The following is a 26,118-nucleotide window of genomic DNA, read 5'->3' on the forward strand; positions in this document are numbered from 1 at the left end:
CCAGAAGCTCTTTATAGACATAGCTCATTTAGAAGCTTAAGTGAATTACATGGTCAAAGTTTTAAAAGGAGGTGGGAGGGGAAAAACTGGGACAACTGAAAAAGTGTGGCAACAATGGATGTTTGAAAAGTGCCATAGAGACAGTGTAAATCCACAGTTCACTGATCACTCTGGGGGCATAGGAACATGGAAGTCATTGTAGGAAAGTAAAGAGTAAATCTCAATGGGTGTTGCCTGAGTTAATTCCAGTGGGATTAATTTCACTTACATCAATTAGAATCCAACTCTCACCAGTGTGGGCTGATGGCTCTGGTGAGAAGCCAATAGTGTCAACTTGATATATAATTACATAATATTATTTTGCATCCGTAATTGTCCAGAATCTAACATTCTGCAGCTATTCTGATTAGTTTTACTTTTTATCTGTATATAGATCGTGAGAATGAGCCAAACATTAAACAGAGCTCACTTATTTATTCTTGGTTTCCATACATATGTATGGAAAAATTTACATTTATTTATCAAGTAGAGTCCATAGAGGTATTGGGATGAAAGAGCTAAGTAGATCTTGGCAGCTAGCAAATTCCTCATGGTCACTGTTCTGCACTGAGATCCCTGAAGAGGAGCACGTGTGAACTTCTAAGGAGATCAAGCAACAACAGGACACTGACAATTTGGTGGTTTTTTCCTCTGGTGCCTTGTTTATAAAGATCCTAAATGATCTTACTATGTGCAATGAAGAGAGGGTCACAACAAATATGACGCCATGAACAGTTCCAGGCTGCTGCAGTCCAGCATTGGCAGGGAATTTGCACAGGAGCCCTCTGGCAAAAGCAAGAACAGCGTTGAGATTCCTGGGTCTCGTCTCTCCACAAAGACAAGGCTCTCTGTAGCAATCACCTGCACACTCCAGGTTTCCCTTTACATATGGAGGCTGTTGCAGTCATGAGCACTGTTTGAAGCTATTATCAAGGTTTGCTCTGTGCAAATAAACTGCAATGCCATCAAAACTTAATAGTTCTGGAGATCAGCTAGATTGATAGGGTATGACTGCAGCATGAACCCATAAGTGAACTACTCTTCACTGGGGCCAGCAAGATACTGAGGTCATGTCCATTTCAGGAATAAGCTTCTGTTGGGAGGGGCCCTGGCAGTCAGTGGTCAGCAAAACATATTGATGGAGCTGGCTGTATTCCCTGTTTCTAGCTTATTGTCATGATCTAGAGCTTGGAATAAGAGCAGAGGCCATTGTGCTGGATGAATAGCTCCCAGGGTTCCTTGGGGAATCATCTGGAAGGTTGTCCCATCCTAGGGAAGCTGCTGAAGGTAAGTGCCCATAGGAAGGCAACAGGGATAATACTTTTGGCATCCTGAAGTGGGAGATAACATAACCAGGTGTGATACTTCTAATGAATCCCTCCACGTGTGCCTCCCTCAGCTCAGCCATCTCTACTTCTTTCTTTGAACCAGCACCAATATCTTTTACTTGCAAATTTCCATAGGCAGAATTTGATTAAAATAACCAGAAATCAAGCACCTCTACCTTCACATCCACTTTTACTGCTTCTTATAATTGTTTGAGTTGATTCTTGCCATCCCTTTGCTCACCCAGACACTTTCATAGCTTTAATACGTCAGGACAGAGTGTAGGCAACCTCACCTATCAGTCATCCTGCTTCAGGGTAGCAGGTGCCTTAGCAGGCATTATTTGCTGGAAGGAGAGATTTCACTCGGGTTAGGCTGATGGGAAGAGTTGATGTTGGCAGTAGAACTGGAGGAAAAATGATGGTCCCATGCACATTGGGGGTGGCTAATGCTGTCACCAGAAAATGTCGTCCCTCTTTTGGAATGCATCTGACAAGTGTATCCACCTTCACTATTAGTTTGGATCATGACAGGAAAAGAAACTCTCCCATATACAAGACACTGCTTGTCCTTCGCTTATGTAAGTCAGAGCTATGGCTTCTGGGCTCTCACTGAATGCCTCCTTTTCTCTGTACTTTTCCAGCTCATTTGATACAGTTTTGAGTTGTGGGTTGCTGGGGTTTTTTTAAGGGTTTTAAAAAAAAAAGATATATTAATTACACAAATGGTTGGTGGAGAGCAAGGCTCATGTCAAAAGGTTTAAGCTTTGGGTTTAATTTGGATGAATGCCTGAAATTTAGCTCTGAACCAGTGGCAGTCTTTGAATTTATAAATACTAATATCCACCTGAGATTCTGGTCCAAAGCAAGAGCAAGGCTTTTATTCTGCTCAGGTTCCTCATTTCTACTTATCACCATAGCAAATTAGCACTTTTCAGGCAAGCAACAAGTGACATGACTAACAACCTTGTAGTGCTTATTCTGTCTTCCCAGCAGTTTCAGTGAGAACAGCCAAGGTCTGGCCCTTCAGGTCAAGGACTTAAAGAAGTGTTTGATATTTTTGAGGACACTTGTAAATTTTAATACTAATTATTTTTGTTTAGGAGTTTGTCTGCTCTTGGCTGGCCCAGGTTAATCAAGTATAAGGAACAGGTTCAGTGTCCCTTCCCAAAGCTACAGAATGAGCAAGTGTCCATAACAAGTGTTTAACAACAAAAGCTGGGGCTCAGGAACAGAGTTATCAAATCAGATAAACTGGATTATGAAATCAGGTGAAGGCATGACAATAGGACAGGAATAACACTTTAGTTATGATAAAATTGTAGAATTTAACATGTTCATGCATTTAAACAGTAGAATTTAAAAAATATTATAGGATTTAGAACTGACGTGGAACAGATAAGTAAAACCTGAATTTAGGATGTAGTATATAATAAAGTTAGGAAATTCAGGAGGGATTTTTTTCTGACTAGTTGGCAGGACCCTGGGCAGAAATGTCTGTATTACTTGTGCTGTGTAAGCAAGCATTCCTAGTTTCAGTCTGCTCTTACCCACACGCATGTTCTCATATATATTTGCTGATTCCTGTCCCAACACAGATAAAGTCATGCTGTAATCTCTTGGTAACAGGCTGTCTGGGTGGACCTGAGAATTTTCACCTTGTGGTAAGGCTGGAAATGTCACCAAAGCAGAGCATTTTGTGCTAGTTGGAGAATTCTGTTTCCAGTGTCAAGAAACACAGTACAAACAAAACGTCACCTTTCTGACTGCCAGACATACTTGGTCTGAGCACAGGGCTGAGGGTATCCAGCAATACTGAAGTCTGGAGGAACTCTTCTTTCACCTGCAAAGGTTATCAGAATTGGGAACTTCTTTTCTAAACCACCCATGATTGAATACTGTTAGTATTTAATACTTGTATTGAATCTCGGATAATTGCTAAAGTGCTGAACTGCTGTCTCAACTTATCCACATCCAATTAATAATATTGATCACCCTACACTGACCTTGAGAGTTAATAACTGTTTTCCCCTTAGTTTCTCTTGATGAATGGTGCTTTCTACATGCCAACTTATAGTTTTGTCAAAGTGTCAGATCACAGAGTCTGATCCTGCAGACACTGAAATGCAAGCAGTGCTTCATGCAATGACAGTTTCTTTGGGACCAATAGGACTATTTATGTCTAGCCTGAGAAAAAAACTACTTTTTTTTTACAGTACTTTGCCTGGGGGGAAGTCTATACAAACATTTGTGTAAGAGCCAAATTACTTGAAAGCTGCATAGGATACATGCACAAAGAATTGAGGCTCCAAAAATCAGGCCTTATTTTCTCCATCATCTAGTTAAGTGACTCTTTTCTCCATCTAATAATAAAGTGGGTATTTTTTCCCCAAAAAGTCTTTCCTGAAGTAAACACCCTGGTTATGACACAAAAGAGAGAGATAATTGAAGCAATTTATTTGTCTCATCTCATTTGGAAGGACCTTCAGAGGTCTTTTTGCTCTAGGTAATCTGAACTTCTTTTTCCTGAATTTAGTTATTAATAGGCTTCCCTGCTTACCTAATCCTTACCTTGCTAGTATTATCTTACAACAATCAACAGTACTGCTTCTGTTTTGTGTGACATTTAGCAAATAGGGTTCCATCAAAGTCACTGAAATATATTTATTCTCTGCTGCAGAGAAGTCAAACAAATTTGGAATGTGTGAGGTGATACTCCCAGCCCAGAGCTCAGTATCACTGAGAAAAGCTTTGAGGTGCTGTATTATCCAAGAGACATATAACAAGGGAGTTTTGGGGAAGAAATACGCCTCCACATTTATTTTCTCACATCAGCACTAACACCCATTGGTGGAGCAGTATGTGGGAATGGTGTGCTGATAATGTCACTGCACCTTCTGTAGAGCAAATGGAGCATGTTGTCCCATAACAGCAACCACTCACCACTTCAGCACTGATTTGCCTTCCCTACAGACACATATAACTGTCCCCTTCCTTTGGACAATGGGCATCATCTGAAGACACCTTCTCTGTGTAAAAAGCATCTCGATAAACTCTTCAGACACTGCCTGTTCCCCACGTTTGTACTCATTTATCCCCTCCTCATTGCATCCTCAGCTAAAGCAGATTATTGCAAAATCCATTTAAAAAGAGCAGCAGTTTTATACTGAAAGATATCTAGAGGGCAGCAAATCCAGAGGGAAATCTCATCCTTCAGTGCAAACGAAACCTCCTCTTTTATTTAATTTCTGAAAAATCAAACACAGAGTTACATAAAGCTTTTTTTTTTCTCTTTCTCTACACCAAGAAGCAATAATGATAAGATCTCTCTATAAGGTTGAGATATAATCATACCTGGGAGCAAATTTTTAATTTGATTAAAGCTTACTGTAGTGGGCAAAACCTCTTAAGTTCAGGTGTGAGTTATGAAGAAACTGTTCGGCCATCCATAATCCTATCTGAAAGCAAATGTATTTTTAGATTACTGCTGTGTGACACGGAATGCTCCCGAGTTATTTGTGTGTAGCTGTGCTCAATGTGAAGGATATATTTAATTTAATATTAAGATGGTGTTACTGATGGCAATTCTGGTTATTCTTCATATTTTGTTCAAATTGTAGTTGCCCATACAGTAGCTGGGATCCATTTAAGTGTTAGCAATGGAAATCAAGGTTTCTGTGACATTTTGCTTTATTGCATACTGCATTCTTAAGCACATTTTGAAACTCTTGGACAAGTGTTTCTAAAATTACACATACTGAATTTCATTGCCAACAGTTGATGTGTACAGATGTTGGAAACCTCTATCTCATCTCCCTTACATCTTATGTTTGGTACTTGAGGTTTGGAATGTGGCCATCAAGAAGTTATCAAAATGCTTAAAAAAAAAAAGAAAGTTTAAAAGCAGCCATGCTAATGGTTTGAGTTTTTACTCAATTTTTGAAAATTTTCACTTTAATTGTGTATGAAAAAGTAGAGGCAAACCAGTGCAACTCTGTGTGGGCACTGTCAGGAACTAGAGGGAGAACCAGATAAGCTCCTTTGAGCACACTTGGGACTACTAGTGCCTAGATGAGGAAGCCTTGCTGAGTGCCTTGAGACGCATCCCCCAGAACACGCACAGTACAGCTGTGCCATTGGAATCTGACCTTTTGTCCAGCCCAGGCTGCAAACACAGAGGTTAAGGATCCCAAGGGAGCATCCCTGGGTGCTGCAGCCCTACTTTGGCTTCAACCTGCTAGGAGGGACATCTCCCATTCCTCACTTTCTGAAGTTGCAAAATGGGGTCAATGAACTGACCTCAGTTGATCTGATATTTACTTTTACATCTGCCGATGAAAAATGTGATATGACAGCTGTAGGGGATTTTTGTTATCAAGGGGCAACATATTTGCATTGAAATAAGATAGGATGTATACAGGAGAGAGGAGGATTGGGTCTGCATGATGAGTTTTTTTGCTGGAGAGCATGCCTGAAATGAGAAGGATTTATGTGGTACCTGATCAGCATTTATGGCAAAGTCTGTACAAGACCACAGACAATTTCCTGCTAATTGCTTTTCTTCTGATGTACAAACCCCTTTTTCTGGTCTCATATATGTGGTGATTTTGCACAGCTAGCATGACAATACATTAAAGTATCAGGGAATCTGTGTCACTAGAATAGTCAGTCATAAATGAATATACAAAAGGCAGCAACCTCCTTAGGTGCTTTCTATCTCTGAACATCCCTGTTCATTTCTTCTGCAGAAAGGGATGATTCCCTTTCTTCCTTCAGCTTTGCTGGAGTTTTCCTTTTGTCTCAGGTAAATGTTTATAATGTGACCACTCGGTGGTTTCCTAAAGCAGCTGCAAGTTTTGAGGTGCTGGTTCAGAATGATGCACTGCCAAAACCTGTTCCAGTGACTCACCACCCTCAGTAAATAATTTCTTCCTAATATCTAAACTAAACCTCCTCCCCTTCAGTTTAAGGCCATTCCCCCTTGTTCTCTACATGCCTTTGTGTAGAGTCCCTCTCCAGCTTTCCTGTAGGCTCCCTCTAGGTTCTGGAAGGTGCTTTAAGGTCTCCCTAGAGCCTTCACTCCTCCAGGCTGAACAGCCCCAACTCTCTCAGCCTGTCTGCACAGGGGAGGTGCACCAGCCCTCTGATCAACTTAGTGGCTCTCCTCTGGACTAGCTCCAAAAGGCTGATGATGTCTTTCTTGTGTTGGGGGCCCACACCTGGCTGCAGCACTCCAGGTGGGGTCACACAAGAGCAGAGTAGAGGGGTGGAATCAACCCCTTCAACCTACTGGCCATGCTTTTGACGCAGCCCAGGACGTGGTTGGCCTTCTGGGCTGCATTTAAAGGCAATATACAACTACTTTTTGTTTGTTTGTGGTTGTGGCTTTTTGTTTGTTTGGGTTTTTTGTTTGTTTTGTTGTTGTTGTTGTTGTTGTTTTAAATTTTTTTTATTATTATTTTTATTTTATTTTTTTTTAAGATGCTTAATTCACTTACTTAATGCATTGGTCAAAAGGAGAAACTTTTGGCCCCTGAGAGGCATAAGCCTTTCCTCCCTAATGAGCAGAGTCGGCCTGGCTCTCTGTGAGCTGGGTGTGGTCCTCTGACTTTTACAGTGAGAGGCTTCATGTCTGGGATATCAGCTCAGAGCCTGATCCAGGGGGCAAGATGCTATTTGGGCAGCGTGGAGGCGGGGCAGAGCAGCAGGGGTGTGGTGAGGCATCTGTCAGAGTAATCCGTGAAAGCAGCTTGGGGGACCCCTGCCTCCCAAGTGGCTTGGGTATGGGACAGTGGTTGTTGCAGGCAGAAGATAGTTGATACCTACCTGGAATGGGAAATGGCTGTAAAATGGGGAAAGGGTGCCCAGGTCAAGGGATCTCACACAGGAGATGTAATTTCTGTCAACAGTACTCTGTAACACCACCCTCAATCGTACTGCCCTTTTCCTTGACTGCATGGAACAGGCCCCTTTTCATGGGCTGAGAAGGCATATCATGTGTACCCTGCCCTCTGAGTAGTGGGTATATCTGAGCCATGAGAGGTTAAACTGTTTTGGACTCCCACGGTTGCTCAGAAAACTCCACTGCCTTGGGCTTCATAGATAAAATATAAACACCATTTACATCTACTTAAAATCTGAATTGAACTTGAAATTTCTGTTCAGTCCAGTGGTGAATGTAGCTACTGTTAAATTGCTCCATTAACTATAAAGCAAAGTTAAGTGTGCTGTGTTTTACTTTCATGAAATGCTTCTAAGCACTGGTAATATTCCTTTTTACTGTGTTCCTTTGACTTTACAGGAAAATGAAAGCTTTGTCCTAAAAAAAAAAAATTAAAAAAATTCAGGACTAAAATACCCATGAAAGCAATACAAAGATTCAAAAAAGAGAGAAGAAGGGAGCAGCATTACCAGGAAGAATTAAAAGGAACAACACTGGAGCAACTTGCTGCTTTGCTTTTTCCTTTCCACAGGAAAAAGGTGGTCAAAGAGCATAGTCAAAGAGCCCCACTGAGCAGATTACCTCAAGTACTTGTGGAAAAGACTACAAATGCAATCTAGAAAGTCAATTACTTCTTTTCATTCAGATAGAATTTTTCCGCTTCTAACATGGAGTTAATTGCCTCTTTTTTTTTTCTCTCCTTTTTTCTTGTAATGGTCCTTTGCATAGGTTTAGTCATCCTTGAGGGCAGCTGCTCCATCTATACAGCAATTGCCAGATGATTACCTCTTTAATGCTTTCACTGAGTACTTTGCTGGTTAACCTCCTTAACCGGAGAGCTGTTTATTGTTATTTATGTCTTGTCAGCATAGAGGTTCATTAAGCATTGGTAAATGACATGTTTTCATATCTGCTGACACTAGAAATGCAATATGATCAATTGCAAATTGATTTCAGTGCAGCAATAGAGTGCATTTAACACACATCAGTGGATCATTTGTACAAGCAGAGCTCGAATTGTTATGGCTGCTTATGTCTCTCTAATATCAAAGTATAAATTCTCCTAAGTCAAGCAATTCTAAGTAAAACAAAATGCAGAACTCAGTCCAATAAGTGATCGCATATCCCAGGCCAGGTCTCTGCAAGAGAAGTTTTTGGATGGCAGGATGCTGAAAGTGCTGAAACAGCCCTGACTGCCTCAGCTCTTCCAGGAGGCAGAGAAGGGCTGGGGCATCTCTTGCAAGCATTCTCTCCCATGCCTCAGGCTGTACCAGGGGTAGCTCTCCAGTGCTTTCCCTCGCTTGCTGGCTTGCCATCACTTCCCTTTCTCTGCCTGTTCCTTCTCCATCAGGAGGGTAACACTGAGTCTTGCCCACAGCCCAGGCAGATCTGGAGATGGCTTTGTGTATGTGTTATTCCCACAAACTGAACTGACAGACACATCTCTGGCCAGGTCCTGCGAGGGGATCAATGATGGGGAGTTAAGAGCTTCCAGTCTCTCAGATGTAAATCGTCTTTTACTGCTCTGCTGTTTGCTCTCCCGGCAAGGAAGCTGGGTCCAAAGTGCTGCTTTCTGGTATTACTGCAGGAACAGTTCTTGAGGAAGCTGCAGTTACTTTTAATGGCTCAAGACCATTGTTAAACTTGGGGTTGGGGATGCTGGGGTTGGATGGCAGGGCTCTGAAATCTGTCCTGCTGCACATGGTGATAGAGCATTCACTGCAATAACACTGTCAGGCACTGGGGATCTCCTGTGCTGTGGAGGCTTGAGGTGGTGATCTTCCTTATCAGGGCTCTAATCTCCTCTCTGGGATGAGCTCCAGCCCAATGCCAAGGGCAGAGAAACACTGACCATATCCTTTCAGGGTGCCTCCTGCTCAAAATTGTACTCCCTGTCCTGTTTCCTTCCGACCAAAATTTCCAGGAGCTATTGATATTTCTGTAGTTCTGAGACTGCTCTCTCCTGTAGCAGTGTACTTGGACTAGAGTAGGTCACCTTCCAGACACTGAATTTATAGACCCCTTTCTTCAGAAATTTGTCTCAGCGGCAGGGGTAAGATTTTCAACTCTGCATATCTAGGCACATTACATGACAAAGATTTGCCATCAGAGCTAGGAAAAGCATATAATTATCTTAAAAAAACAACCAAAAAACATAAGAAAAAGAAAACAGTAGAAAAAAAAATCTTTCTGAGCTAAAGTTTTCATTAAAAAGCATTATTATGTTTCAATTTAACAAAACACTGTAAGATAAACGAAAACCATGAATGCAGGCAGTAGCCCTGAGAGCATCCAGTGCTCCTTTACTATGTCAGGACATATCTCCTGTAGAGTTAGACCATTATTTTTCTCTAGTGTTCTGTCACACATTGTTGCATGCCTGAGATTCCTCACTAGTAACTGAGAAAAAGTGGAGAGGATTTACTTGAATTAAGTCCATTATTTTATGTGCTGGAGGAAAAGAATGGCTTGTTCTGAAATTGCTTTGGGAAGAAAGTAAGATCTTACATTGTTTTAATAGGGATAGCTTTGGTAATTTACAATCTATATGTAAGTCAAAACATTTTGACATTCATTTTAAGAATCCTGACTCTTAACTTATGCTTTTCTTTTGCTGGAATATTTGTAATATGCTCTTGGCTTTATATGTGGCAATAACTTTCTTGGTTTGTCTTATGAAAATGAAATTAAACTTCAGATTATCTTTTCTGTATAGAAAAAACATGAGTTTCCAATTTAATCTGTTTGGTTAGTGACATTCCTGAAGAAAACTATAATCTTCCTACTTATACTTATTCTCACTAAGTATCCAGAACCATATTTACTCATGGGCAGCTGCATTACGGGTTGTGTCTGTTTGCTCTCTGTGGATTGGACCCTGGGAAATAGCCTTGTTTCAGGGCCATGAGTAACAGAATGCTAAATTAATATTATGGCTCCCTAACAATATGTCTTTGATGTAAGATTTCAATATCCTTATTTTGTTAGAGAGCCACAATACTAGTTTAGCATGCTGTTATTCATGGTGCTGAGATGATATTGATGGACTTATTGAGAGTTCAGCTGTGGAGTTCATGCTGAGGCAGAGTCAGACAGAGGAAGGCAAATTTGTCTGAGTTTATGACTATAAGATGGAGTGGGTGGCAGAGCCAGTGATTTCAATCTTTGTTATTAATGTGTTAATTGTCCCCTCCCCTTTTTCCTACTTTTGTTGGTTTTTAGCACAGTGCAAGCCCAGACCCTGCCCCAGGGAAAGCCACAGTGCACTGGCAGCACAGGTTGCAAACCGTGTCTGAATAAGGCATATTTAAAAAAAAGAGTACCTGTTGGTCACAAAATGGGAATTTCTGTTTTAGGAAAGCAATAATAAACTTGACAAAGGATAGACAGGTGAAAGAAGAGGGGCTGCCTAAGGGAGGTTTGAGTGTCTAAGCAAAAAGTGTCGTGATTCCACTAAATTCTTGATGGTGTAACCAAACTCTGCTTGTGCACACAACACAAAAAAGTATAAGCAACATGGAAGGAAGGGAGGAAGGACAGAAGGAAGGACAGACAGATGGAAGGATGGACGGAAGGATGGACAGAGGGACAGACAGAAGAACGGATGTAAGGACACATGGAAGGATGGATGGAAGGACAGACAGATGGAAGGAAGGAAGGAAGGAAAGTACAACTGCCCTGTGTGTCTTCAGAGCACACATACATTCCTTCTAAAATTCACCAGGAGGGATAGTATTTGAAAGTATGGCATGCACTGAGCCAGTATTAACCAAAAAATTTGAGATCATGGGGAGTTTTACCATTTCTCTTTCCTTTCTTAAAATCAATTAAAAAGCAATTGAATTCCAAGAACGAAAGTAAAAGATCAGGAAGATGTCTATGCAGATAATTTATAGATAACTCTGATATTCAGAGTTACCTAATTTGTAGATAACTCTGGATGATGATGCCTACTAACAAAAAACACAAGAAAACAAGATCTCAGAGCTCTTCAAACTGATCTCTTAAAATCTGCTGGAGACATGTCAGGGCCAGGCTTTCTCAGAGGCACTGCAGACTCCATTTCTGCCATATCTGTCCAAATAGCAGTGCCACTACCAGGCTGTAAGACAGAGAAGTGCTTCTCCTCCAGGCTGCCTCGAGAGCCCAAGCAGAGCTGGGGTACTCTGCAGAAGGAGGAAACTGCCTCTGACATCCTTTGCAGAAACTGTCATGGTCCACTAAAGGGGTGGGGACAGAGACTTACCACTCCCTGTCCAGAGGCTGCTGCTCATCCTAGAGCTGTAGCCAGGCTGGGGACAGAGCCCAGCCAGGGGTGCAGGAGGACATAGAGCAGGAGCCATGTGGGAGGCTGTGGTCCTCCTCCACATGGTTCCTCTGGTTCTGACAGACAGGAATCTGAGTATCAATATTACACATAGTCGCAAGGATGAGGATGAAAATTGACCGGAAATACCAAAAGGACCAAGTAGAGAGAATAGATTTATTGACTGTCTAGACTGAAGTTAGTTTTGTATTCACACTTTAAAAGTTTTAATTAAGATTTACACTCATACCATCTAACCATTCCCAGGTTAGTTTTATACAAACATTAACCTTGACATTTTGACAACTTTTTTCTTTTCATTTAGTCTCTCATTCAAAGTTGTTTTCATTGTCTGTGGTTTAGCGATTCCCTTGGTTCACTTACACAACCAAGCCCTCTGAAGAGTGACAGCTCATCGTGCCCAGTGGCAGCTCCCAGCACAGCATTTAATTCTCGGCTCAAGCCGAGCAGTGGAGCTCTACCTCTGTGGTACTGCACCAGCATGACACCAGGTTTGGCGAGCAGTGATGTGAAATTTGCCTCCACACATGCACAATGCACTTGTGAGGACAACACGCGGGTGCCTTCACAACTGGCAGGGCCAAGGGGCCAGCAGAGGGTGTGGGACCCTTCCTCACCTCTTTGCCTCAGCAAGATTCTTCTGCTGTCCCTCCTGCCATCACATACACATACGAGTCCTGTACCTCCCAGTGCAGTGTGTCTCTCTAGAAGATGCTGCAGCTCCTGCATGGGGGGGCTCTAAGAAATTCCCAGTAGCTTCTGCCGTGTGCTGGGACCAAGCTGTGCAGTATGCAAAGATCCTTTGACAGCGCCACATATTGATTTTGAAAGTCCAAGTTCAGCACTGTTGTATCACAGAAGTGCCCCAAATCACCTAAGAACTTAGAGCAAGACATACTTAAGTATTCCTTCTCCAGCTTTCTGAAGATATTTAGGCAGAAATGTATGCAAACTATGTAGGTTTACAGTGATGCAGGGGGGTGCTGTGAAATCATGCTGGAATATTTCCATGGCTCATGTCAATTAAATACCTCTTAAAAGTCTGAGCCTTTAAGTTCCACTGATGTATTTCTCCTCAAGTGTTTTTCTCTGCAAAGCTGCTGTGGTTATTAACTCATTGGAGCTCACAAGTTGCTGAGACAGGGCATTTGGGTGTTAATGGCAGCACTTTAATAGACAAGTAGAGAGAGAGAGAAGTTTTAACATGTATCTCCCAAGGGAGACAGGATAACTCATCAACTATGAAGAAAGGAATAACCCTAAGCTCTGCATCCCTGCACATCTTGCCTTAAGACTGCATTATATTGGAGAATTTCTGTTCCAATCCCACTGACAGAATGTGAGAAACTGGTCTTTCAATTTTGCTGGAAAAGGGGAAAATGAAGGATTTTGTTGTTTGGAACAAAAGAGCAAAGGTGGTAAGATGGTGTAACTCAGACCAAGTCCCATGGAAGGCAGGAAATGTTGGTGATAGAAATTGCTAGAGAACAGTAATGGCTGCAGAGAAGCCAGGAATGTAGATAGTGTAGTCGTGGCCATTGAGGACCAACCTTTCTTGTAAAAGCTGCCTGCGTGTCCTCCTGCTTCTCTTTCAAATATAGTCCAGCACGTTGTTGACTGGATTAATTGAATGCATTCTCTGGTTCGAGTTTTAGGAGTTCAAGATGAGAGCACAGACTCGGTCGGTCTTACTAGAGGTAACTTTCTAACTCCAGTGTGACTCAGAAGATAAGAAGAACGGTGACATTTTACAAAGTAGGGCTGCCTAAAAATGTGAGAGATTCTGCCTCATGTAAGGCCGAGGGGAAAAGAAGGTTGGGACTGCATTTTTAATATTGTTTGGGAATCCAGGTTCCCAAGACAGGCGATGCACATCCTTGTGAGCACGAGGGAACACTGAGGAGAGTGCGTGACCCTGTATCACCATGTCCCTCCTGGAGACAGTGGCAACATGTTTATAGCAGGAACACAGTCCCTGTTCCCAGAGCAGGGAAGGGCAATGGGGACCTGAGGAACCAAACAAACACCGTTTTTAAAAACCTTTGCTCCTGAATAGCAAATACATCTCTCTGTTTGCATAAAGGGAGCATCTGAAGATTAACTGAGAAGTAACAAATGTGGGATTTTGGTACTGGAATTAGGATTTAGAGAAATCTGAGCAAGCAAGTAGTGTGTAGGGCTTGAGGTAAAATAGGCATGGCAATGAAACTGAGAAGGGAAACACCCTTGGGAATCCTGGAATAGAAACCCTCATTGATCTCTTCTGGAACTGAGAAAGAAAAATCCAGGTCTACAGATTGACAAGCGCTGTGTGAGGGAAAAAAGTAGATTACATTCAAGTGATAGTCCCAAATCAAAAGGAGTTCAGTAGTAAGAGACTTGTCAAAGCTTTTTTGTTTATAACTGAACTTTCTGGTTATGGATGTTATTCCCTAAGGATGTGACTGCATTGATTCCAACAATAAAACTTAAAAGAAAAAAAAACAACCCAGAAGACCATAATTCACTGAGTTATCCATAAATTATTTTCTCTGTCATGCAAAAGAAGAAAAAGACTGCCTATAAACATCTTGATTAATTCTGCAGCATCCTGAGGTAATGCTCTGTCAGAAACATAAATATTTTCTTTAAAGGAAAGTATTTTTTTAATCATTCCAAAGATTAGTGGTACTGATTTACCACTGAAAATTTACTTGTTATTTATTATGAGTTTATTAATATTATAAAAATCTAATCGATTTTCTCACATTGGTTTTCTTTTCTCACTTCACCTATATTTAAGTCTACCGTATCTGATTCCCATCTCTGACACAAACTTTATGTATGAACTTGAGTAGAGGGATTAATTTTTTATGCCCCATTTTCCTCCTTGTAAAATATGACTTTTGGAAAGAGAGTTCCCCAACTTTATTCTCCTAACATTTGGAATCTTTCTTCTAGTTTACAGTATGGATGGTAATGTGGTAAGTTTTCATACAGTATCTTTATCTAAATATCTCTATTAAATTAAATAGTTCTTTTCCTCTCCTGGTAGTTAGTTCCTGGATACCTTACAGACTGCAATTCTTTCCTCTTTCAGTCTGTGTTTTACTGTGCAACACAAGTTTTCTAGCCTTCTGTCATGGGAAAATGCTCCTCTGATCACCTCCATAACCCCCTCCATGCCTCTGTTTTGATGTGAGCTCTGGCGTGCAGTATCCAGATGGGATTTGTGTATAAGATGTTCCAGCAAAAAATTTTGCATAAATGCTTGTCCCCTCAAAAATAGAAGAATCTTTCTGAGCCTCTTCATTTATAAAAATACATCACTTACATGTGCTTGTGATATCCAAAGATCATTCTGTCCTCCACCCACCAACACACAAGGAAGATCCAGCTGAAAAGTCAGTGTTTCTTGGGGCACAGCCTGTCTAAGTAAAATACAAAATCAAACAATATGGCAATGCAAAAAAAAAAAAAGTGTGTGAGTTGCTGTACAGCTGTGATTTAATAAGAGTATTAAGCAAGAAAATGCTTGAAACCACTTTGCGGGTTGAGCATGGGACACCCTGTTTGTGTTGCTGTCCTCTCTGCCCCTCTGCCTTTGTCCACCTGTCCATGTTCTGCTCTCTCACAGCTGCTGGCTGCAAGAACAGCACTCAGTAGAGGCAGAGTAGCCCAACCCGGGGTCCTAGGGCCCAAAGAAGTGCCCTTTCATGGCGTCCTGGCAGTCACAAGGGTCAGCACGTGAAAGGAGGTTGCTGCTGACAAAGAGGAGACAGGATGAAGGTGCAGCTGGTGTGAAGTGCTGCCCTTCTGCAGGCTCAAGGCAGCTGTACTGGGCTGCCTTGGCTATGTGAGTGTTCTCTGTGAGGGGAGACCAGAGGTGCATTTAAATGCAATTAATAGGGCAGTATATGATAGTTCTGGTCGGGAGCAAACTCTAGTCTCTAAGAGACAGGTGTGACCACCTTGCTGCTGATGTGATGTGGGGCTGGGATAAGGGGGAAAGGTTAGGGACAGAAGTAGTCAGATGGGTAGTTTAGATAGGGCTGATACTCCTGGGATTTAAGCGGTGATGGCCTCCATTTGCAAAATGTAACTGCATTTAGTCTTCCTTTGTGCAAAATTTTTTCATTAGAAGGTACTGTCTAGTGATTGCTGCTTTTGTTTACTTTTTTCTAAAGTTTGTTTTACACTTACAGTTCTTGAATCAATCTGTTTTAGACTTTAAATCTCTAGTATTATGCCTCCAGATTGAAGCATTTTGTTGTGTCACTCCTTGTTTCTAGTGCCAAGATCACAGTCAAAAGGGTCACCAATGAAGATTTGTTCATGCAGCTAAGCAAACTGTTCATGGAGAAAGCTCTAAACGAAACAGGTCAGTTATACATATTTAGTTTTGGATATATGTAGTTTTCTGACTTAGGAGGAAGATTCTTTGTGAAATAATACAAAGAGAATTTTTTTATTTGTGCCTTTTTTTTAAGAGGTATTTGTGGAAAATACTGTATGGAAATAAGGTTTTTCCTAAAGTTGCCTAGAAACAAGCTGGATCCAAACCCTGTTAAACTTGATAAAAATATAAGATGAATGAGGTGAGACTCTGGGATATCTTGTCTTTGGTTTCCTCCCAGCTTTAGAGGTACACAAAGCTTCCTTTTTCTGGAAGATTTAAAGTGTAGTTCCAAACTGGCTGCTGAAAGTTACCAGTCTTTTAACATGCCTCTGGGCATCTCATTTCTGTTAGAGCAATCCTCTCTTTGACTATGTGTTCATATTCAAGCAGTGGGTCTCTCTGGGTGGCTTTAGTATTTTGCAGTGTCTTGTGCTTATAGTTTGCAAATGCCTCTGAATATCTCAATTTTTCAGAGAAGCTTGTTGGGTTGGAATTTTGCTGCCTGAAAAGGAAGGCTCAGGTGCATGCCAAGAGGTTTCTGCCTTGTGATTGTTGTTTCAGACTCCCTGGTGCCTTTCCATATAACTATCTGACAAAAGCAATATTGAGAACATGAGTGGCTCAAATTCCTGCATTTTCTTAATATAAAGAATGAATGTATTTTTTCTGTTGTCTATGTTCCTTATTAGGGTCTAATCCAGAAGGTTCTCATGGGTTTTGGATCAGGTCTACTGGTGTGTTAGGACAAACCATGTTCTGATCCATAGAGTTAATGGAACTAACCTGGGAAAGGTTTTACCCTGTGTTAAAGTCTCTGGTTTAAAAATACTTGCTTCTAGCAGGGAGGATAGTGGATTTGCCCATTTTTTTAGGACTGCCTTATTAGTGGTAGTTTCAATCCTAATCAGATTGTTCTTCAGTACTTAGATGCATCTTTGGGCTAACATTAAATAAACAAAAAAACCCCACTCAGAAACACAGAATAGTATTTTGCTTTCTGGACCCTGCTCTAGATGAGGTTCCTGGGTATCTTACACTCCCAGCTACCTAATACCAGCGTACTGTCTCACAAGAGGAATGTCTCTGACCACAGCTAGAACTAAACCATACTTTGTCCTTGAATATGAAAATTACTCTCCTGTGGCAGTAACTTATATAAGTTGTGTTTCTGGGTTCTCTTTTCATGCCATCAGCTCTTTCTTCTTTCACTAACAGAATAAAGGTCAGAAAATACAGATACTAAACTGCAGTTGTGAATACAAACACTTCAAATTTATTTGTGTGACTTCCTCTTTTGCAGAAAACTCTCCCCACAATGTCAAAATTGAGGCCAAAATCTCACAGAAAAGAGCAACTATTTAAAGTCTTGGCCCATTGTTCATCTCTTTTCCAGGCCAACCTATTCTCTGCTATTAAATTATTTACTGAGGAGGAGAATCAGTTTTATTCATCAGAGGAGCATTAGAATCCAACAGGACTGTGAATACATATTTAAAATGTTTACTAGTGTGTTCGAGCATATTCATTTAAAGCCTTTAGAGACTAAGTTGTTCATTACAACTTCAAATGAGGTTTGCCCTCATTGTCTTTTAACTTTCCAGACTGTAAGATGCTTGCCTTGGCTTTTTTGTTCAGCCCTGAGCATGTGGCTTTTTGTTTTGTGCTGAAGGTAATAACAGTAGTGAGACGTTTTCTGTGACATGAGATCCACTTGTGTGGACATGGTGTGTAACATTTTAGGTTTGAATTTATCCATGTTTGATGTGGGGGGGGGAATTTCCACTGATGCAGTGCTCTTTTTGCCAAAGACTACGGTGTTGTGGTTGCATTGGTTTTGGAATACTACCCTGTTATGCTTGAGAAGCATTTAATAGCACTACACTGGATGTCTTGCTTATTAAATCACTCTCATAGACCTTCCACTCCCGATGCAATCAGAGCTAAACAGCACTAATGCTTCTTCATAGCTATTAGCATTTCAAAAACTTACACTTCAAACAGTTCCTTCACATTTCCTCAAGATTTTCAGAGTCTTCTTTTGGATTACTTCTCAGAATGAAAAACAATGAAATATTTATTAAGCTTTCTGGAAAAGCTCTGGAGGCAGGATTTATTAATAGTGAAACTTCATTTCTGATGCTGTTGTTCTCAACTGATAAACTGTTTTATGCCTCTTTATGTTTTATTTTCACTCTTTAAAAGGTGGCATAGATTGCAACTGCTCATTATGAAAAATCTTTCCCTGGCTCCTGACCCAGCAGAAGACTGAATTCCCTGTGTTTAGGGTTAAAAACCTGAATCTCCTGACCTCTGCCTATAAACTCAGCATTGCTTGTATCAACTAAAGCAAAACAATTTCTGTTGTCTACTATTCACATATTTCTCCCAAGGTTGTTTCTGATTGTCCAAAACTGAGTTTTGGTGTTTAGCATCTTAGTACCAACGCTTCACAAAAGTATTTCCATCCCCTCTGCCCTGACATTTACTTCCCTATGTCCCAGTACAGCAGTCCATGATCCAGCATTTCCAGGAGTGCATGATGTGACTGAGATTGGGGGTATTATGATTTTGCTGGGGTGGATATAGATGGGTTTTGTTATTGCTGGGATGGTGGACAGAACTGCACTTAGAGGAAAACTTCTAGATCTCTTTCAGAGCTTTTCTGAACTGCTGACATTAATTTTACATTCTTAACATAGACTTGAAGCACCTGTGGCTAAAGAGATGCTTTTAGAGATGAAGTGATGCAAACCTAACTCTTGCTGATGATCAGAAACTTTAAGTGGCATCTTAAAGACCGTGGACTGTGGGGCTCAGGGCTTACTGTGATGTGGTAGGGATTAAAGCATTCGTGTGCAACATTCTCTGTGTAAAAGGCTAACACGGTCATCAAACATATGGATGTTAAATCCTTTGTTATACATTGGTGATCCTAGGTATATAATAGTATTTCAGTACAAATTGCTTGTTGTATTTAAATACAGTAAGTAAATCCCACGTGAAACTCAACGTTCTGAATGCAAAGCATTTTAAATCAGTGTTTCTAAAACACCGACTCCCAGTGCTCCATCAACAGTGTGATCTGAGCAGACTTCCCTTTCCTATAACCTACAAAGAATGAGGGAGTGAACTGAGACCTTATCCTTCACAAATCCACCTGTATCATCTAGAAGAGAAAAAAGCATCAGAATGTGTAATAACATTACAGGGGCATAAGCCAAAGCCTGGTCTTCCCTTCCGATTTTTTTCCCCAAAAAACAATAGGTGTGTTATTGTTCTTAAATTACCTCCAAAAAAATACTTTTCCCTCTAATGAATGGCACAGAACCCCTTTAGAAAGTAATGCCTGCAAACCATATGCTGCCTGGTTTTCATTAAAGATATACTTTGATGAACCCCCCCCATCTTAAACCAAATCCTTTCTGTTTAGGGTGGGCTGTAAGTATGTACATGATGACTGAAGTCACTGTGCCCTGATCAGAATTCTAATGCAATCACCACACCTCACTAGCTTTTGATAGGAAATTACTTGTTGAACTGAAACATTCTCTTGCCTCCCAAAATGGATAATGGATTATGGACAAAACCACAGTTAATGTCTTTAAGAAATTGCTCCTTAGAGTAGCTGGACTTTCATTAAGGAGAGTGATGAGAGGTTTGTTATCTGTATGGGCTACCTGTATTCCAGATCATTGTTCTGTCTTGATGTTTGCTAGTTTGCTATCTGTCTAACATCAAATTATTATATCTGAGAGCCTTAGGGCTAGTTGGAATCCAGAGGTCCCTCTGCACCTCCTCTGCTTTGGTGAGGGGATAAGACATCCCTTAGTAATTACCTCTGAAATTGAAAAAGACCAAAGCCTTTATCCCCCGCTAATGTCCAGATCTGTTTTGGCTTATTTTTCACACTTTATCTATATTTAATTAGAATTTTAGAGAAAATGCAGCTTTGCAGCTGTAGTAACCATCCTGAAATATCAATTTCTGAACCTCGCCATGAAATTTTGCTGCTCTTTATTGAGGAACGGCTCTCTCCGAACTGCTGCAGTAGAGTCTCCTCTTCCCTGGGCAAATAATTCTCTCTCAAAATGTTTTCTGCCGAGTGTGCGCAACAGTAAAGAGAGTTACGTTAAATGCATAGCGACAAGAAATTCCCCGCCTTTGTATGCTCCTCACAGCTCTGGAAGCCTGGCTCATTGGCAATTCTAATGGGCGCTGTGAGCCCAGCGGGGTCCGTCCGCCCACGCCAGGAGGCTTCAGCCGGGCAGAGAGTTCCAGGAGCTGGCGCTGCGTAGCTGCTATCTCTGCTTGTTGAGTTGACGTGAGACAAGTTATTACCATATAAATGAGATAAGGTCTTAGATAATTGCAGGCTGAAAGTAAAACTGAACTTGACTGCTTGTGGCTGGAAATTTTAAGTGCACCTATCTCCAATTTTTAATTTTATTTATTTTTTTTTTTAAAGTCTGTTACTTTTTTTCCTTCCACCCCTTAGCAGAATCTATAAGTGATAGAAAGAGCCCTTATGTTATCCAGTTGCGACTATTTTAGACCTGGAACTTTATGGTGCCTTTCCTTTCTCCTCTGCTGGTTATTATGAAACCTGTATGCAGAGGTAATAAAATTGCTTAGAGGAGAATATGAATGCCAATCCATTTGACCAAAATAATCCAGTGCAATCACTCTATTATTTTTTGTCTTAAGAAAAAGTAAAAGAAAATATCTTTGGCTGATTTCTTTGTTCCGGCTTGTCTAGCCAGGTGGTTCAGTTTAGGAGATACTTTTCCTCTGGATTGGTACCTTTCTTTTCTGTTCCCAGGCATCTGACTGCAGTGTGGAGTCATTGAGTAAAAAGTGATATTCTACTATATTAATCTCTGTGTTAATCTTCCCCTTCCTGTGTAGGGCATAAAACCCTAAGGAAAGAAAGAAATATTTCATGTGTCTCACCAAGGCATGGTGTAATATTAAGGATCCCTTTTAGTAGCTAAAAGTAGTATTTTTTTTAATTGGCAATCATCAAAGAGCCTGTTCTTGCAAGGGAGAGACACCTGGTGAGACAGCCAAGCAGGAAATCACCGAATGACTTCTTTGTTGTGGGGATCAAATTCACAAGTCAAGGTCAAGTCTTGCATACTGGGTTTCAGAGAAGTCTAGCATGATCTCTGTGTGCTTACACCCCAGAAACGATGCCTGGAGTAGGGCATAGGGCCTGTGCTGGAAAAACAGAGGAGAGGATCAACTGGAGCCAAAGGACATTTGCCAACATCACTCAGGAGTTGTCTTTATCTTTGTTACTAACAATGTGAAGCCTAAAACTTGCCCAGACCTACAAGCTGCTTTCTCCAAAGCACAGTTAGGTTGTTTGTCATTGGGGTTTTTTGTTGCTGTGTGGTTTTGTTTGGTTGGTTGGTTTGATTTTGGTTTTTTTTTTTTTTGTGTTTGTTTGTTGGTTTGGTTTGGTTTTTTTGGATGTGTGTGTGGTCTAGTTGAAGAATTGAGAAGCAAAGATGAGTGTCCTGAATGTTTGACTAAGCTGGAACATTTGTTTTTAGGAAGATACTGGAAAATCTTTAAGTTTGAAATAGGCACTTGGAATGATAGGTACATGCTGCATCCAAAGGGACACAGTCTTGCATCTTCTGGCTCTATTGGGTGAAGTATATTCTGACCAAAATCAGGAGCAGAGTGGGTTTTCTGCTTATCAAACCCGTGGACCTGCAAGCTGAGGCAACTTCCATTGCTCTTGCAGAAGTGTCTTTGCCTGAAAGTTAGCTATTAGAAATTTTCCTCCCATTTCCCCAGTTGTGACTTTGTTCCAGAACTTGTCTCCTCGATGATTTGAAGGCTTTCCATTTCTAACCCTTGTGACATTCATGGGGAGTTTATAACCCTTTGACTAAATCAGATAGATGACACACAACTGTAGTTACAGAAATGTTTTTATACTATTAACATAACAAAATTCTATGTATTTAATAATTGCATATAAAAAATAAATAACCAGTTTAGGCTCAATCTGAATGCCAGTCCATCTTGGGATATAATGTAAAACTTCTACAGAAGATTGCATGAACATAGTCTTTCCTTAAATAGTATCTTTCTCAATTTCTAATGCCACTGGTTCAATGATTCAATATTGCTGCTTATGCTTGCTATCCCATTTCATAATCTCCTTCTCTTCAGTTTGATGTTTTCCCTGCACCAAGGGAATTGCTAGAGAGCTGATTTACTTTTTTTGTGACTTGGCAGAGCGACTAGAGGAATAACAAGCCCAAAGAAAAAAGATAATGCTACAGTTTGGTCACCTAAGGTACCTACAGTATTACAAAGTTTAATATAAATATCTTTAAACTCAAAGAAGCGATTTTAGAAAGATGGGCAAGATGTTTCAAAGGAAACTGGCTCCATGTGAAGAATAAGGAATGTGTTCCTTTGGAACACAGAGTTGTTTAAAACACACAGCTCTCCCAACATGTGAGTCATCCTCTGGATGTGATGATGTCCAGAGGATATTGAAACATAGACAGAAAGAAGAAAAGTCAAACAATAGAGGCAGAGTGAAAGAATAATGAGCTCTAAGATTAATATTTCAGCAGTCTATTTAAAACCATGTTATTACAGTGCTTGAGGCATTAAATTTGCTGGTCTGACTAGTGTGGGAAATCAGTTTATTTTAAATATTGTGCAGTCTTGGAGAACTTGCAAAAGTTTTCAACTCAAGTAATGCATTATGCATCTGCATTGGACAGAAAAGAAGTGTAAATCCTACATATAATAAAAATCAATGGAAGGGTAAAACCGCTTGGAATTTAAAGATAAATTATGAAGAGCATCCAAGGACATTAAATCATGTAAAGAAAGAACAGTGAAGACAAAGGAAAGTTTACCAAAAAAAAGAACAACTGGGAATTTCATCACATGATTGCTCAAAGATATTTAGGATGCATTTTTCCCCCTGGTTAAAGTTAATTCACAGGGTAAAAGCTAAATCATCAACTTGCAGGAGGACAGAAAAAGGGTCAGCGACTTGGTAATTCCAGTCTTCACTGTTATGGATAAACAGGTAGGTCTGTATTGTGGCTCTGAAGTGGGCCGTGAATGCAAACGCTAATGCTAATATCCTTTCACGGCATTACCTGCTGTGGAAGAGAACAGGCTGCTCCGAGGGGTGAGCTACAGTCTGCCCCACATCCCAGCAGAAACACATTTCCCACCTTTCTCATTCCCAGTGTGAGAGAACATAGGAGTGGCAGTTATTAAAATGTATGCTGACCCACCTTCTTAAAAAGCTTATTTATACAACAGTGAGGTGAGGGCAGAGATCTGACCTCTTCTGACCATGTTCTTTAAACATGGGAAACAAACAGTGTTACAAACAACCTCTTGCAGATATGACAAACTGGTTCTTAGTGCTGAACAAAAAGGAGTTTATCCCCATATTCTTTAAAATTTGGTGTTTGAGAGCAGTATGATTTCACTTCTCTAGGCTCTTTTAAATGTTGTGTGTTTATGTGTGGTGCTTTATGGGTCATTGTTTGACTCCACGACAGAAAACTGTCATTCCTTCCCTTTTCCCTCCCTCCTCCTCATTCCCACACTGCCAAGAAAATGAACAAAGCAACTTCTTCTCTTCCAGTTAAACAAAACAGTGTGTCCGAAGGCACAGACAAAAACTTGAACAGATAAAACCTAAGTAGATGCTAGTGTTTTATAGGTTTTAGAGAAAATTTTGCCTTGCAAAAGTGTGTTAATTTTAGTCTATATGTGGTGGCTACAAGAAGTTTCATTGACAGGCATCACAGCTGGGAAGAAATGAAAAAGAAATAAAGAAATACATATTATATTATTGAAGACCATGAATTCATCTGATGTTAAGGAATGTTTCAGTGTAGCAGCATATGTGTGCTGTAAGACTTTAGTTAACTATGTGTTAATGCCTTCACTGTGTAAATAATAGAGTAAATTCTATATGAGTCACAGCTTTGGGGTCACTGATTGTTTCCCTTCCAACCTCCTTTTTAGTCTCTCTGTGGCATGAAACGTGATGTGGAGGGGAAAGAAGTGAGAGAATAAGAATGTCAGCTGTGAACGAAAGCATTGGTGGCTACCTATAAGCATGAGTTCATCTAGAAAGGACTAAACAGCCTCTGCCTATAGAAATGCCTATCGCCCTCCTGGCACCTGTGGCAGGTGCTTTCTCCAGTAGTGCAGTGCTGGTGCCTGGCACTCTGCTTCAGCTCACATCTGCATGGTGTCACTGTGGTGACAGAAAGTGCAGCCCCCAATGGATCATCCACACAAAGACGGCTGCTGCCTTTGTTTTCCAAGTTCCCACATTGCTGAGAGAGAGTGCAGGCAGTCAAAACTTCTTAGGTGGAAATGGAATCATAGTAGCTGTTGCCTGGGCTCTGTGTGTCTGGGCAAGCTTTCTCAAGGAGAGCTGGAAACAGAGTCGTAGTCTCAGCTGTGATGTGCTATAATGAAGTGGCCAATTGCCACGTCTGTTCCTCTGCTGGCCAGATGGCCCATCTGAAACCATCTCATCGGAGTTATAGCTCCTTGCTGTCAGCACTTGCTTTCTGCCTGAGCTTCCTAAATACAGCCCTAGAGTGATATCCAACCTTTAATTTCTGAACACAGTATAGTTATTATTCACCTTGCAGTTTATTCTCTGACGCAGGATTTTTTTTTCAGGATGTGAATCTTTTTTGAGCCTTCCTTAAGGAATTTTTCAAAGCTTTTTTCTAATTTTTTTTCTTTTTTCTTTTTTTTTTTCTTCTTTCTTTATCAGGGAACTTTGTTTCACAGATTTGTTAAGATCTGATTGTGGAAAACAACATTAGCAGTCATAACCACTGTGCTACTAAAGTCTTTGTAGTGTAATTAAAAGCAAGCTGCAACTGGAGACTGTTTGAGTTGAACACCTCTGTGTAATCTGCTTCATTAATGAGTGACCGAAGTGCCACTGAACAGGACACCTTTTAGTGCCACAGTGGATCAGGTTGTCCTCTGTTTGATCAGCCCACATAAAGCCAACGGGGCTTTGCAATCGTGATGGGTTGATTTATGGGTGAGACAGCTCTCCTCCCTGATCCCCCTGATCCCTCTCCCCTGGACCACAGGGGAGGTCCTTTCCTCCCCATGTAGCTGAGTCTCCTCATGTGAGGGACCACAATGATCACAAGGAGATGTGACCATCTCTCCTCCTGACCTGAAGGTAGGACATGGGGAAGGTGTGCACCTGGAGACCAGGCCAGGAGGATAAACCCATCTCATGCTGAAGCTAGGGCTTAAGTTGAATCATCCATTTTCTCTGTGTGCCTAATGTCTTTTGTTGGAATAAAACATGCAGATGCATCAGTACTTGGATTACACCAGTGCCTAATTCTGGAAGTTACAAATTTAAAAGGTATTTAAGAGGGTCGCAATATTCATACATCTCACTTTCATGCCTATAGCCATCTTTTTGTCTAACTTGTGCTCTTTGGTTTAATGATCCAAAGAATTGGGACAATGTGTATGTCTGGAACAGAGCAGCATGTGGCTTTTGACTGTTCCTCTGATGTTTTGTTACCTGCAGAAATTGCAGCCTGGATTATGACAGTAGAGAACTGAAGAGTGTGACAGGTCAGATGTAATCTTGGCACTTGCAAAGAAATCCACACTGCATTTTAAATTGAGCCAGGAATCCCCTTTTGCCAGCCCTTATGCAACCTCTGTTCTCACCTGAAAAGCTCCAGATCTAAAAATAACAGTGAAGAGAATGTCAGTGTGGTATTACATAGTGACTTTAATAATAAAAATATATCCAGGGTAGTTTTGAGCATTTCTGAAAAAGCCAGACAGGTACTGTCTTAAATGCCTGTTTGCCCTCATGCAAGTTAGGATTTCTCCTGTGATAGATCATTGGATTGAATACCAGGGGCCTGGAATTAAGCTTAAAGGGGAAAGATGTGAACCAATGAAAATGCTAAAGCAGGTTTTCTGAGTGGAAAGTTGTTACTTATACATACATGGGTTGTAAGGTTTCATATAGCCAGTAAAAGTGGTCCATCTCAAATTGTTTATCAGTGTCTTTTTGGTCCATGTACATAAATGCCCATGG

At 40.8% G+C, this 26,118-nt stretch overlaps 1 long non-coding RNA gene across 1 annotated transcript in view; it reads left to right on the forward strand.

The window, feature by feature from the left end:
* LOC113963108 overlaps positions 1 to 26,118 on the forward strand; it is a 165,766-nt gene that overhangs the window by 9,156 nt on the left and 130,492 nt on the right. Inside the window, exon 2 of the long non-coding RNA XR_003532643.1 lies at positions 15,904 to 15,992. This is a non-coding gene — a long non-coding RNA (uncharacterized LOC113963108). The remainder of the gene's footprint in view (positions 1 to 15,903; positions 15,993 to 26,118) is intronic.

This window comes from Neopelma chrysocephalum, unplaced genomic scaffold, assembly GCF_003984885.1.
Source record: "Neopelma chrysocephalum unplaced genomic scaffold, ASM398488v2 Primary Assembly neopelma1_24, whole genome shotgun sequence".
Lineage (NCBI taxonomy): Eukaryota > Metazoa > Chordata > Aves > Passeriformes > Pipridae > Neopelma > Neopelma chrysocephalum.